Source organism: Panthera uncia, chromosome D1 (genome assembly GCF_023721935.1).
Source record: "Panthera uncia isolate 11264 chromosome D1, Puncia_PCG_1.0, whole genome shotgun sequence".
NCBI lineage: Eukaryota > Metazoa > Chordata > Mammalia > Carnivora > Felidae > Panthera > Panthera uncia.
The window spans coordinates 45,809,981-45,823,473 of NC_064808.1; the positions used below are offsets into that span (position 1 = coordinate 45,809,981).

At 45.0% G+C, this 13,493-nt stretch overlaps 1 long non-coding RNA gene across 1 annotated transcript; it reads right to left on the reverse strand.

Moving 5' to 3' along the window:
• Positions 1–3,987: 3,987 nt before the first annotated feature.
• Positions 3,988–7,035, reverse strand: LOC125936094 (uncharacterized). Its single transcript, XR_007461927.1, has 3 exons — positions 6,486–7,035; positions 5,394–5,626; positions 3,988–4,367 (listed from the first exon to the last, which is right to left on the reverse strand). It is a non-coding gene; the product is annotated as an uncharacterized LOC125936094 (long non-coding RNA).
• Between the last annotated feature and the right edge of the window lie 6,458 nt (positions 7,036–13,493).

Genomic DNA, 13,493 nt, shown 5'->3' on the forward strand with positions numbered 1-13,493 from the left:
ATCAACAAAACTAAAAGGCAACCGATGGAATGGGAAAAGATATTTGCAAATGACATATCAGATAAAGGGCTAGTATCCAAAATCTATAAAGAACTCACCAAACTCCACACCTGAAAAACAAATAATCCAGTGCAGAAATGGGCAGAAGACACTTTTCCAAAGAAGACATCCAGATGGCCAGCAGACACATGAAACGATGCTCAAGCTCAACGTCACTCCTCACCAGGGAAATACAAATCAAAGCCACACTGAGATACCACCTCATGCCAGTCTGAGTGGCTAAAATGAACAAATCAGGAGACTATAGACGCTGGAGAGGATGTGGAGAAACGGGAACCCTCTTGCACTGTTGGTGGGAATGCAAACTGGTACAGCCGCTCTGGAAAACAGTGTGGAGGTTCCTCAAAGAATTAAAAATAGAACTATCCTATGACCCAGAAATAGCACTGCTAGGAATTTACCCAAGGGATACAGGAGTGCTGACGCATAGGGGCACATGTACCCCAATGTTTATAGCAGCACTTTCAACAATGGCCAAATTATGGAAAGAGCCTAAATGTCCATCAACTGATGAATGGATAAACAAGATGTGGTTTATATATACAATGGAATACTACTTGGCAATGAGAAAGAATGAAATCCTGTCAGTTGCAGCAATGTGGATGGAGCTGGAGGGTATTATGCTAAGTGAAATAAGTCAGTCAGATAAAGACAGATACCATATGTTTTCACTCATAGGTGGCTCTTGAGAAACTTAACAGAAGACATGGGGGGGGGGAGGGGAAAAAGTTACAGAGAGGGAGGGAGGCAAACCATAAGGGACTCTTAAATACAGAGAGCAAACTGAGGGTTGATGGGGAGTGGGAGGGAGGGGGAAAGTGGGTGATAGGCATTGAGGAGGGCACTTGTTGGGATGAGTACTAGGTTTTGTATGGAAGCCAATTTGACAATAAATTATATTTTTAAAAAAAGAAAGAAAGATCATAGTGACAACAATATGGGGAATGAAGCAAGACTAAGGTTAGAAGCATCTTTGAGGGGTGCTTGGGTGGCTTGGTCAGTTAAGTGTCCAACTTCAGCTCAGGTCATGATCCCATGGTTCATGGGTTTGAGCCCCTCATCAGTCTCTGTGCTGACAGCTCAGAGCCTGGAGCCTGCTTCAGATTTGTGTGTCTCTCTCTGCCCCTCCCCAGCTAGAGCGCTGTCTTTCTCTCTCTCTCTCTCTCTCTCTCAAAAAAATAAATAAACATTTAAAAGTAAAAAAGAAGGGATCTTTGACAGGCCCATCCAAATTATGGTGAAATAGGCAAAACGTGGAAACAGAATGGAGATGTTTAGGAAATATAATTCACTGGACATGGAAAACTACGTGGCAACCATGATGACCACAACACCCACCCTCCCTTTGGAAGGGAAACTCAGCAAACTGGCCCTTTAGCAAAGACCAGCAACTAACTGGACCAGAGTGGACACCTGGGCCAAGATGAGCCCATCCAGAGGCTTCTCAGTTACCAAAAAGTAGCTGGGTGTGAAAAGCTCTGTTCAATAGGATTGGTGGTAATTCACTAGGACTGTCAGATACTTTCCTTCCAGAATTTGAAGGGGAAAATGCAAAGATAATTAGTCAGCTGGGAATAGGAAGAGAAAGGAGAATGACGTGTAAAGCAAAGTGCAGATGCTATGGAAAAGAGATCAATGCCAGAGGCAACAGCAGCCCTGACACCACTAGAGAGCCAGACACTCTACAGTAAGGTTGCTGTTAAAGTCTTAGAGTCGCCCGCATCTGGGCATAAACCCAGCTAAGTACATCTAGGTTCCTTGCCACCAACACAACCAGCACACTCCTATTCTCTTGCTTTGCAACTGGTCAGATGTTAGGGAAAGAAATGCATAATATCTGGATACAGGTCCCATATCCTCCAAGTCTTCCCTTCTTCAAGCTAGATACCACCTCCTTCCTTTACTCTTCCTCATTGACCCTGACTCTGCATTCTCTCCCTACTCCGATTTTCTCCATTGCACAAATCTCTGTCTGGTCTTGCTTCCTGTCTTCAGGATCCAAAGTCAGGGCACTTGGTTCTTTCCCAATTCCTGTCTCCACTTGCCTATTTGGAGCTCAGCCCTTCCCCATACCTCCCATCCAAACCCTATGCTGCTCTACCCGTTAGCAGGTCTGAAGGAGAGAAAAGTGGCAAAATGAGACAGAAACTCCTGGTCACAAAGAAGAACAAGCAAAAATTTCTTGCTTGCTGGAAAGAACGACATTTGATCCTCCATTCAGGAATAGTATTTCTCCATGACCCTGGCTTAGGAGGTTTGAAACTGACATTTTAAAAATAGGATCTGCTGGAACCCAGATATCAATACATTCCACGAATGGTCAGATATATCCCTAAAAGTAGAAGGATGGAAATTGAAGCTCCATGAAAACTAAGATTTGTCTTCTTCATCACCAAATCCTCAGTGCCTAGAATAATATCTGGCATGCACTAGGAACTCGGTAAATATTTACTGAGTGAGCAAATGTATGGATTCACAGCAAGTCTGCAGAGAAGCCTCTGATGGAATGTCAGAGTTCTCTGTCCTCAGCTTAATATGATTAATAATTGAGTGAAAACGCAAAGGGATTTCTGGGGGAAATAGATAAAACAAGAATGGAGCTGGGAAGAATTGAATGCATCGGTGAATTGACTCAAGATTTAAAATATCTGAAGAAGACAGAGCAATCATCAATATTATAAGAGATTTTAACAAAACTGTCATACCAGTTGAGAGACAAGAGTTAGCAGCAGTTCACCTGGAGAAGAATCATGGGTCTTAGTTGACCATATACTCAGTAGGAATTTGAAATGCTAAAAAAAAAAAAAAAAAGGTGCCAAGAAAGCCACTGTGCTCTGAGGCACAGAATCCAGAAATGTGGAAGGCCATGGTCTCAGTACAAGATGGGCTACTCAGACCACCTTGAGAGTAATTGGCTTAAAACAAGAAATATGATCAGTGGAGCAAGGTGTGGGAAAGGATGGAGATCATATGACATGAGAAACAATGGAAGGAACTGGGTGTGTTCAGTCTCAGAGGGTAGAGGAGTTCTCTAAGGCTGCCATAACAAAATACCACAAACTAGGTGGCTTAACCCAACAGAAATCTATTCTCACACTGTTTTAGAGTCCAGAGTCCAAAATCAAGGTGTTCACAGCACCGTGCTCCCTCTGAAGTCTCTAGGGAGGAGCCTTTTCTGTCTTTACCAGCTTCTGGTGTGCTGCCCCCACACCCGGCATTCCCCAGCTTATGGCTGCCTCATTCCAATCTCTGCCTCCGTCTTCATGTGGTGTTCTCCTTTTATGTGTCTGTGTGTCTTACAAGGACACCAGTGATATTTGATTAAGGCCCACCCTACTCTTGTAGGACCTCATTTTAACTAATTACATCCACGGCAACTGTATTTCCAATTAAGGTCACATTCTGAATACTGGGGATTAGACTTCAATACCTTTCTTTGGATGACACCATTCAGCCCATAACAGGGCAAGAGAATTGTCTTCATGTGTTCAAAGAATTCTCTTGCAGAGGATTTTATTCATATGGCCCAAAGGGCAAAACTAAGAACAGGGAGTGAAGATCACGGGGATGCAAATTGTAGTTACTTATAAGGAAGGACTTTCAAAGTGTTCAAGTTGCCACCCTTGTGACTCCCAACCCTAAAGCTGTTGAGGAAGAGGCAAGATGACCCATGGGGGTGGCTCTGGGGGGAATTCTTTCCTGGGAAGGGGTCAGGCTGCATGGCCTTGTGTCATTCTCTGTTGACTTGATTCCGTGTGTCTCTGCCCTTTGGTACTCTGTCACAAGGGAACCATCTTTAACCAAGCAGAGATTTAAGAGGTTGTTTCCAAGAGGTGATATAAGCAGATGAGCTCCATGATAATGCAGTCTGCTTATGAGAAATGGAGCGTGAATTGCAAACCCAAGAAATGAATATAAATTCAGCAGCTATTTTAATTTTTAATTGGAAAAAAAAGCCCATCCCAGCCAGAAAGAATAGCGGAAGAGTGTATTTTGCACAGCACTATAGAAAACATTTGTTAGCGCTGCTGAGACGAATGGCATAGTCTTGTCGCCTCTGCCACCCTCGCAATTGGGATGGGAACGATTTCTACAGGGACTGCCACTGCTGGCCGCCTCCGTGGATAATGAAGGTCATGGTTTATGGTCACAAACTATTCTTCTCCAGATGCAGCTTCATTGGTATGCAGGCATGGAAACCCAGCAGCCAGCCCCACGCGCTGATCAGATTTTGGAATGTAGTCATAACATATCCCCTCTCGAACTCCCTCCCATTTTTCCGGACAGTCTACCACAGAATGGAGCAGCTGGAAGAGAGAGAGGGGTCAGAGGAAGAGAACTGGCATTTATTAGGCACCTACTTTATGCCAGGCATTGGTCTCATTCAATTACGGAGGCTTTGCACCCTGTGGATAATGGGATTGGTGCGTGTGTGTGCGTGCGTGCGTGTACATGTGCACATGTGCATGCACAGTTGCACATGTTAGCACATTTGTGATCTAGATAGAGAAATGAGGGAGAAGGAAAAGATGCAAAGTGCTTAGAAGAAGGAAAGATTATGGACCAAAAGCCGCATCATCAAGGTGGAGGCCTGGGTCCAGTCTCATGAGACCATGAAGTAGGCCACATCTTTGGAGGCCAGATAGAGAGGTTCCTGCCTCCAGCAGGGGAATCCATCTGGGACAGGATCCACAGGGTCAGCCCAAACTGGAGTTTTAGAGGTGCCTGGAATCAAGGTGGAAAAAGCTGAAGATCCAGCTGAGGATCTGAGAGGAGGGAAGGTCTTCCCAGCCAGATGGACCCCATCTGGACATGCAGGTATCTCTGTTGAGAATCCTAAGGCAGCCAAAGCCCTAAACTCGGTCACTTTTACTCACTTTACATTCATTTATTTGCTTTATTTGCTCTGGAACCTCAATAAAACTATCCCCTTTAAGGTTCTAGACCAGTGGTTCTCGGGCACAAGGATATAAGTGGATCAATGGGGAGATTACTTACAAAGCAGATTCCCAAATCCCACCCTCAGAGAGAGCCAGATTCAGTGGGTTTTAGATGAAGCTTGATGATGTGTACATTTAAAAAGCATCTCAGGTAAAATGGAGGGCCATGCTATGAGAATACTACTCAGATCATTTATGGCTTTGTCAGGGAAAAAAGAAAAGAGAGGTATGTGTCCATAGTTTGCCTAAAAGGGAAAAAAAAAGAAAAGTGTCCCTGGAATGGCCAAGTGTGCTGGTGCCACTGTATAGGAGTCTGAGGGGCCTTGGAGGCTGCCCCATAGCTGTCCAGCTCTTACAAGTTTTAGAGATTCTTGATTGTGCCTAAAATCTCACCATGATCTCTTCCTTAGGGTACAAGAATGTTCAGCTTTTTCAGCTATTAACACCTTAGTACGAATTAGACCATACTCAGCCAAATCCTTTCCCAGAAGAAGGAAACACACAAGAGAAATGAACTTTTCTGGAACGTCCCCACGGGTGTCTGGCACTGTGTTCAGCACTCTGTGATGAAGATCATTGACTGATGCTTGGTCAGTGCTCGTACCAGTCCTTTGAGATGGCATTTTCTGCATTTGACAGATGAGGAAATGAGGCTCAGAGAGATTAAGTACATTGTCCAAGGTCCCCCAATTGATGGTAGTAGACCCTAGATATAATCCAAGTCTGTCTTCCTCTAAAAACCATCCTTTGCCCATAGGATCACTCTCTAAACAGAGACTCTTATAAAAGGGAGGAAGTGGGGGAAACCCTAGAGACGAGTCCTGGGTGAGCTGCTACAGAGGGAAGGAGATGATGACCAAGACAGGACATTGGCATAAAGGTAATGGGTCTAAAGGTACCTTGTGCTTTCCTTTTTTTTTTTTTTTTTAAATGTTTTAATGTTTATCTTGAGAGAGCATGCAAGAGTGGGGAAGGGGCAGAGAGAGAGGGAGAGAGAGAATCTTAAGCAGGCTCCATGCTGTCAGAACAGAGCCCTACGCAGGGCTTGATCCCACAAACCATGAGATCACGATCTGAGCCAAAATCAAGAGTTGGACACTTTACCAACATAAGCCACTCAGGTGCCCTGACAACTTGTACTTTTCAGTGCTTACACTTTGATCTGGTTCTTGAAGGGAATTCTCTGTCCGTCTAAATGAGTACTGGCATTTATCCAGACAGAGGTAAGGGCACAAAACGTTATTTCCCTAGATGGTCGGCACTGTGGGAAAGACAAGACCTGGGTGGTGAGCAGCTGGTCACACCTTGGATTGATGACAAGGATGGGGTCAAGGCCTGGTATGCCTGGCTATCAGCTCTTAGCTAGGCATGACATGTACCTCATCGGGATGGGAGGAGGGTTTGCACAAGAACTGAGCAAGAGGACTTTAAACAGAATGTAGTTGGGGCAGGGGCGAGGCCCAGGTGAACCCGTGGTTGCTGTACCTGTGGCGCTGTTGAGAGAGTGTAGTGGGAACCAGCGGCTTCATGAGTCAGCTCTCAGGGCAGGCTGGAAACAGGCCCTCGCCTCTTCTGGGAGCATCCATGTGGCAGCGCCTAGGGCAGTGGGCCTCTCTGGGATGTCCTGCCGTTCCCTCAGCTGCACCTAGCTCACACAGAGCCCACCTGCCTGCCTCCAAAATCGGTTTCTACTCTGACTTTGCTGATACTGTCAGAAGCACCGACATTCTTGGAGGTTCCACAGCTGGACCACTTCTTTGGATGCTCCCTTTTTCCCCATCCTGTCATTCACCACAGCCTGCCGATGGCTTCTATATAACATCTCCTCACCTTCTCATTCTCACTGGCACAAGCCTGGGCCAGGCCCAGCCCACACATCCTGCAATTCTAGCAACTCTGCAGCTGGCTGTTTAAAGTTTTCAATGATCTAGCCCCATCCTACCTCATAAACAACCACTCACTCTCCCATTGTTCACTCACATGAACCACTCCCTCCCATCAGTATGGCCTGCTTTCAGCCAGCCTCATTCCTTTGCTCATGCCATTTCTGTCACCTGGATTTCCATCTTCCAAATACATTCAGCCCCCAACCCCCTTCCATCCATTCAACAAACACTAATGAGTGCCTACTATGGGCTAAGGACCCTTCTAGGTGCTGGGGATCCAGTGATGATCAAAACACAGACCCTCTGCTCTAGGAACTTACATTGTAGTGGGGAATATGGAAAATAAAGCATGGTAAAGGGACAAAGAATGGCACAGGGTGGTCAGGGAAGGCTGCTCTGGGGAGGTAACTTTGGGTCTGAGACATGAATGCGATAAAAGTCAATTACATGAAAATTGGGGTAAAAGCTTCAAAGTCTTCTCCTTAGAGATCAACATAAGCTTCTTAGAAATCACCCCTACCCCCAAATTCCAGGACTTAGTCCCTAACATATTCATACATCCCTGAGCATATCCTGCCTCGAGTTGCTTTTTACCTTTCTGTGCCTAACCAGATGGTAAGTTCTTCTGTGCTACCTTCCTTCACCAGCTACTGCCAGCGAACTTTGGTCTCAGATGAAATGTCCCCTCCTTGGGGAATTTGCTCTGACCACCTTCCCCATACATTCTAGCAGCCCATGCTTGTATTGCATGGAAGGTTGAAAGTGACAGGTTAATTGTGGTTTGAGCAGGCAAGGATCACTCAGCTATGGCAAAATCAAGGAAAAATCATTTCACTCTGCTTCTAAAAGCTGACTGTGAGGAAGAAAAAAAACTCTCTTTCCTGTGACTCGAGGAACCTCTTTGTTGGTGTCATTTATTCATAGCGGAGGTTTTTCCTAGCTGGAGGTGAGGAAGGCAGTGAGGGCCACTCTGATTTCAATCCATGAGCAAGCGATAAACTCCTTATGACTGAGGCAGAAAATGCCACCAACGAGTCTAAGACGGAAGGGCATCTGTTGTCAAACTGTCTTGAAATCACTGAGCTGAAGTCACAGAGAAAACGTTGTCCTGAGGATGCTTCTGACTTTAGGATAACAATTCCAGGATAAATCAGTAAGAAATGTTTTCATGATGAGTAGCAGTTAAAGATCAATGAAAAGGATACTAGAATGTGTCTAGAGTTTATTGAATCAAATCTTGCTTTGTCAATATTTTTTAAGTGTACAAGGTTAGGGGCGCCTGGGTGGCTCAGTCAGTTAGGTGTCTGACTTCGGCTCAGGTCGTGATCTCACAGTTTGTGGATTCAAGCTCCAAGTCAGAATCTGTGCTGACAGCTCAGAGCCTGGAGCCTGCTTCGTGTTCTGTGTCTCCCTCTCTCTCTGCCCCTCCCTGCCCCTAAAAATAAAAAATAAGCATTAGAAAAAATTTTTTTAATGTACAGTGTTAATATTTAAAAATGTGTATTCTTTTACTTTAATACACTTAGCTGTTTTACTTAAGAGTTGTATTTTTGCCCATCAGCTAACACCTATTAACTGAGTGCATCCAATCACTGTGGATACAATGTGAGGAAGGTATAGTGGTAAACTAATAGATATGGCCCCTGTCCCCAAGGAACTTATAGTCTGGCAAAGAAGACAAAACTTGAATAAATTAGAATCGATAATTAGATGATTGCAAGTGAGCAAAATACTGCAATATAAGCATGGGCTACTAGAATGTATGGGGAAGGTGGTCAGAGCAAATTCCCCGAGGAGGGGATATGTCATCTGGGACAAAAGTTGGCTGGTAGTGGCTGGTGAAGGAAGGTAGCACAGAAGAATATTCCAGGCAGAGGAAAGCACACGTACCCCAGTTCAGTGGTGAGAAGGAATATGGTGCTTGAAGTTCAGCAGGGCAGGGATGCAGAAGGCACCGGACTGGTGGTGGGGGGGGGGGTGGTGCGGGGAGGGGGGCACGGAGCAGCAGGAGGCAAAACCAGAGGAGGGCCTTTCAGGTTTTACCTTTGTAAGCTTTACCCTATAAGCGATGGAAGAACATTTCACATTTGGATGTTGAGGAAGTATACTAATCTCGCAAAAACAGAATCATGTAAGTCCCCCTCTTCAAGAAAGAAAAATCTGAGATGAGAAATGAATCACCTTTTAAGAAGGGAATCAGCTATAATTAAAGGGAAACTGACAAAAATCACTTGGACCTAGAAGTGCTTTTGTTTATCCAGGCATTATGCTGTAAATTGCTTTTCTTGGCTGATAAAAGAAGCTGGAGGATAAAGATTATTTACAACCTAGGCAGTTAAAGAATCTATTTGCTTACAAATCAGATTGAGACAAGGTCCCCAGTAAAACTAAACTAGATTATATCCCACTTGATTTCTCAGCTGCCATTCTATAAAAAGAGATAAGGACTATCTTTCTCTCAAATTGTTTTGACATGCCTGTTTCTGCCCATCTGAACTGCAAACCTTTAATGTTTACATACAAACATCAAGAATTGTGAAACTAGTTTAGATAATCATGGGAAGTCATAAACACAACTAAGTTGGGAAATGGGTAATTATTAGTAGTAACTTCAGATGTAATTAAACATGAAATGAATTAAATTTTTTTTTCTGCTTTTCTTTGCCTAAACCCCATTGTTGATGAAACTAAAACTCCAGTTTACAATGTCTGGAGTTTGAAAGAGTAGCTATCAGTCTTTTTCTTTTCTTTTCTTTCTTTTTTTATTTATTTTGAGAGAGAGAGAGAGCACACACAGGGGAGAGGCAGAGAGAGAGACAGAGAGAATCCCAAGCAGCTCCTTGCTGTCAGCACAGAACCCATGGCAGGCCTCGATCTCACAAACTGTGAGATCATGACCCGAGCTGAAATTAAGAGTCAGATGCTTAACTGACTGAGCCACCGAGGCACCCTTTTTTTTTAAGCTGTTAAAATAAAAATGAGAGCTTTTCTTATACTTCACTGCCCCCAGTTAACCCTATCCATGGCTGTTGCCAAACTCCAGCTTCCATACCTTTGTGAGTGTCATTGTCTCTGCCTGGAATTCCCTTGTCACTTCCAGCTCCAGAGCCTGGGATTTCATAACAAATGAATAAGGGGACACTGCTTCTTACTGGTAAGGAACGCATGTAGCAAATTTAAGTCTTTGAAATAATCAATACACTTTTTGAAAGTTGCCAACTCTAGATCCAATTTGCCACCATTTGTTGATTTTCTTCATTATGTAGGAAACAATATCCAAGGAAGGAACATATTGACTGAGCAGGTATAGCCAAAAGATAAGCTCCATAAATCAAAGTGGCGCCCACTGACCCACTGTTAATAAAGCCTGTGTTTTGTGCTGCCCCCTAGTGGCTGAGGTGAAAGGGCCAATGAACTGCTCTCCTCTTTGCCAGCTCCTCAGAGACCAAAGGCACGCACTGCTGGTGGCCCACCATTATAGACACGTTTGTGGCCAATTGGGGCTGCCTGGCTCCTATGTGAATTGAACCTGTTCACCTTGGCCTCAACTAATGCCGAGCTAAATGGAAACAGACAACTTGGGAATGGGATATATGTTCCTTGGTCAATCTGGTAGTATTAACACAGATGCCCAGATCATTTGAGATACTCTCAGAAGGCAGAAGTCAGGTGGAGAAGAATACTTTTCATGCTGCCAGGGAGAGGATGAAGCGAAAGTGAGTAACCTCTGGGTTACTTTGAGTATAGTCCTTTCAGGCGTTGTCTCCAACACTGTACCCATAAACCACCAACCAAGAGAGCACCGTGGAAATCCTCTGGTGTTTGATCTGGGTGGACAATCACATCAAATCATCCAAGCCGAGAACTTCCGAGGTTAAAGCTCCACGAGTCTTCCTGGATTCTGTTAGTTCAGAATTTGCCCCACAGAGGCAGCCCCCAGGACTCCTACAGCTAGCTGCAGCCCCCTTTGTCATTCTAAACCACCACTGTGCAGGACAGCTGCTCCCCTCCAGACTGCTCTAATTAGCAGCCTGGCACTCATTAGCAGCTGCTGTGCATTTAAATTGTTCTCCCCCACATGGAAAAGGCCTATAAAACCTCCCCAAAATACATCCTCCCGCAAACGTGGTGCACACCATGGCAGCAGAGATTGGTGACAATAAGCCTGACAATTTGGTCTGCTGGGATCTCAGACTCTGATTTCTCCCAGAGCCAGTCAGGGAGGGGCAATGCACTCAGAGGTAACACCACCATCGCACAGACTCATGGTGCCCGGCTGAGTACCTGGTACATAATAGGTACTCGATTCATGCTCGGTACTAGTAGAGCTGATATTTGGAGGATATACACCAAGACGGCACAATAGTTGTCAAAACACAGAAATGTTTTGACACCCACAGTGTCACCCACAGTGAATGGTGAATACCTGCTTCCCCAAGTCCCTGGCCACCCAGTGCAACCACCACCACCATCACCATCACATGGTGGTGGGATGGCTTTCCCTCAGGGTCCCTGGAACTCCCCACGGCCCAGCACCCAATCTGATTGGTCAGTGCCATAGGTACTGTTAAATTCACCATGTGCCTGGCTATCATCATCCCATGGTCTCCGTTATTTTTTATGGACACATACTCTCATTATGCAAGCATTAGACCCAGAAATTCAGCCCTGCCTCCCACCAGCTCTCCCCTACCCCACAGATTTCTCCTTCTCCTTCTCCATGGGAGGTTCCTACCCCGTGCCTATCCCTAGAATGATACTTTCTGGCTCGACACAATCCCTGACTCATCTCATCCATGGCCATGACTTCCCTTGCCTTGCATGGGGATTTGTCAGTCCCCACTGTAGGGGATTTGTCCATTTGGCAAGGCTGAACCTCTGTTCTCCATAAATCCCTTCCCCGCATAGTCCTGGGTTAACATTGGCCACAAAAGACATTTTGTGTGAGCCTTGGAAGACGGAAGGGAAGCAGAGACAATTTTTGTTTTACTCTCAGCTGCTGCAGGGTAGCAGGTGCTGTTACCGCTTATCCACTAGCCCTCCTCACCCGTGTGAGCAAAAGCCAGGCAGACAGCTCCTCCAGCTCCCGCTGGAACGCTCCCTTCATCGCACACTGCTGGGCCAGGTGCGTGTGAGCTCCGTGATGAAGGAAATCAGCTTCCCCTGCAATGAACACTTAAAGACGGCGACAGAGCAATACAGGGTCTAGCCAGTCTTGTGGGTTCCAGCTCATGCCTGCAGATTCCCTTTTGTCTTGCATTCCCATGTCACATCTATCTTCCTTTCCTGACCGCTTGCCCTACAGACACCAAAGTAAGTAACTCCCGGACACAACTGTTGACCCAGCTCCCACCTTGTGTGTCAAACCCCTATAATAAATCTGTACACATGGCTATATCTCTATGCATATGTGTCGGTAGGTAGATGATAGATCAATTGATAGAAAGAGATCAGTCTCCTAGTGATTCTGCTTTTCTGATTGTATCTGACTGAAACAAACATCCACCAGATTTACCTATGCTGCAAATCAAGAATCATCCTGATTCCTGTTTCTCCCTCAGTCCCGACATCTAAGCGTTCACCCAGCAAGCCATTCTGCCTTCCAACCTGTTTTATTCTCCAAGTACTTGGATCTTTTTGTTGTTGTTCTGTTCTGTGTTAGGATTTGACAATGGGACTGTGTTGTATAAACAGCCACCGGAATATCATGGTGGAAAAAGTGAAAAGGAATTCACGAGTGACTGCTACTTAAAGGCTCAAGAAAGAGCTGTGAATAACCTAAGTGTAGGTCAGCTTGCCTTTTCATCCCCTCATGGCTTGCCTTTTCATCCCCTCATGGCTGTGCAAACATTAAACAACCAGACATGATCCCTTGGAAGGGCACAGCCGTGGAAAGGGTGCCCACATTTGTAGGTCAGAGGCTTTCACTGCAGAGCATTTGTTGTAACCAGCGACAAGCATTGCACTCACTGGGGGCTTGGCAGCAGCTTAATTATTAAGAATGCCTGTTACAGAAATGTGTCTGTATTTATTTATCATAAAGGAGTTGCTAAGCAAATTCATAATGCAAACAGCAGAAGTGTTAGCCGACTGAAGAGCAAGGAGCTTAAGTACTGGCCTTTACGCTCACATAATAAATACGCTCATTACACATCTTCCTACCTCTTTAATAATGTCCTGGCGTGGGTCCCTGACACATCCTCCCTCTTGCTTTCAGCATTTGTTCTGTGGTGCTTGATTATTATGGAATCGCATTTCTTTACAAATGTTCTGTTTCTCCAGCCTATCACTCATCATCCATTAATTCACAAAACATTTATTAAGTGCCTGTTGTTTGCCTGGTGCTAAGAATATGACAGCTTATTAGTATAGGATTTGCATTTGTGGAGTTTCCATTCTAATGGAAGATCATCTATCAGGAAGTAATCAAATAAATAATAGAGTTTTATTCAGTGCACACACACACACACACACACACGAGGTTGGATAAGGGAGAATGGGTGTGAATGTGTGGTGAGAGAAGGTCTCTTGGAGGAGGGGACAACTAAGCAGAGATAAGAACAATGGGGAGGAACCAGGCATGTGATCCTCTGAGCAAGAACTTCCC